We start from the raw sequence: 2383 nt of genomic DNA, 5'->3' as shown, positions 1-2383 counted from the left end.
AAAACTTGAAAATATATTTTAAGTTATTTTTAAGAATTGATGTTGAATGTAAATGTCATTATGATTTACTTCTTTGTCCAATATTTATTTTATTACCCAATTAAACCCAACCAAAAGATCAGGCAAGTCTTATGCAGGGTTGTATATAAAGTGTTTCTTAGTAATCTTACAACTCTCTTCCCATCCTTAAAAAAAATGATTACCTTGCCTTTTCCTCTCTGTTAATAGCACAGAACCATCAAGCCAGTTCTATTTCTTCAAAGTTTTTACTTATGTTTCCCACATCTATGTGTCCTTTCTGGTAGATTTTGGTACTTACTATATTTCCAGATTATTTCCACTGGCCAACTAATACATTCTTTCTCTCTCCTTTATCTTTTAATTTTAATTTTGCATCTTCTCACGATTCTCCATTTCCTTGAATAAATTTTCACTGCTAAAATTAAATGTCTTTTGTGTTAACGTAGGTTTATTTCTCTGTCTTTTTAAAAATTTTTTTGCCTTTTTTTCTTTTTCTTTTCATAGATCTTCAAAGTCTGATAATCTGAATATGATGAATAAGATAATTGGGGAGTTTCAGGTGCTACAGGCAAAACCATCAGCACATATTATGGAGCCATAAATTGTCAATAGAATTGAAAAAAATCAGTGAGAATATGCAGCTCTATTCCACATTTGCAAACGTTAGAATAGATGAGTAATTTCTGAACAGAATGACCAGGATGTGGCTATAGCCTCTATTAGTGGTTCTGCATGTTCCATTTTCCAAAGTCATTCACTGCCCTTTGTGTGAAGGTTATTACTGCAAGTTAAGGATGACTTCAGAGTTTTATCTGGTAGCATGCTCATTCAGAAGTCTTCCCTGAATGTAAGTGCATGACGAAGCCTCCCTATAGCCACACAAATTAAGGTGATATTTCTTGCTGTATTAATTTTTTCTATTTCCATTGTTCTAGTAATTTAGTAAGGTTCACTTCAGAGTTAAAGTAATATTATTATGAAAGTATTCACTGGCATCACAACTCAGAGTCATAAAATATGGACACTAATCTTCTTTTGCCAATAATCCCGTAAAAATCTACCACAATCACATTTTCTAGAACTGAGAACTTTGGGTGAGGATGCCGCCATTGTTTTGTGGGCATGGTTCTCATGAATCTCACAATCCACCAGGATGGGGACGATAAGTACACAGATAAGTACAATGTAAAAGATATTGTGAGATTTATTGCAATGGAGACATAAACAAGGTAAGATAGGGAAATTGATTTTTTTTTTCTTTGCAGATCAACTATACTTTCCTGAGTCAGAAAACAAGACAGATGCATACAGAGCTTGGAAGGTGTTGGAAGGTGTGAGACATGTCACAATAAACACACTGCTTAGTAGAGGTGAACAGCAATAAGCTACAATAGTACTCATAGGAAAAAAGCGATTATGAGTGAAGCAAAGGAGGGTTCATGAAAGGAGAAGCATTTAGAAAGAACGATGAAGTATGAATACTATTTAAACTAGATCAACAAAAGCAAATGTAATTATTTATAAAGAGCTTCTATCAAATATATTGTTATATTATATTGTTATATTACCAAGATCACATATTAATTCCTTTAAAAATGATGAAAATAGAGAAGCTATTTAAAAATTAAAATATAGTTTAAATGTATTCATAAATGCTAATATGTTTGATAAAATAATGAATGTATTAAATGAGAAAGATGGTCACCTAGGAAAAGAAAGAACATTGATACTTTATGCTTAATCTGTGTAAATGACTTCTGAATATTTCCAAAACTGTACAGGTACTCTTAAAATAGAGTGCTAGTTATTTCTGTTTAAAATATCCTGGTTTTTTCTGTGTAAATTTCTCTGCAGGACTTCACAGTGTGGCACAAGGGCTACCATATGGATGGATATTTAGTAATTCCTTGGCTAGCATCTATATAACATTATTTTAATACTATTTTCTCTACTACCAGGCCCGAAAATCACAAAAGTTGTCTGCCTCTTTCAACAGATTTCTATATGTTCTTCCATCTACTATTAAATAAATTAAAAATGAAATGTTGAACTAAAAAAGTTCTTAAAAATACATAATGCTTATCTTGATAATCTATTTAAAAATATATTTTTGCTGGGAATATTCATGTAATTTATATAATAGGCTTGAATCAGGAAGAGTTATTTCACTTCAGAATTGTTCTTCAATGTATGTTGGGATTATAGAATATTCTTTAAATTTGGCTTAATTATTTATTCTTTATGAAAAAGAGGATTATTTTCAAGAAAAGTTTTAAAACTTCTTTTTCAAAGTACAATTAAAGACCCTCTTATCTTTTATGAAGGCAACTGTGTTGAATTTATTTTTTAGCTTTTTTATTGT

Source organism: Propithecus coquereli, unplaced genomic scaffold, assembly GCF_000956105.1.
Source record: "Propithecus coquereli isolate 6110/MARCELLA unplaced genomic scaffold, Pcoq_1.0 Scaffold100, whole genome shotgun sequence".
In the NCBI taxonomy this organism is placed as follows: domain Eukaryota; kingdom Metazoa; phylum Chordata; class Mammalia; order Primates; family Indriidae; genus Propithecus; species Propithecus coquereli.
This window is presented reverse-complemented; position numbering follows the sequence as displayed.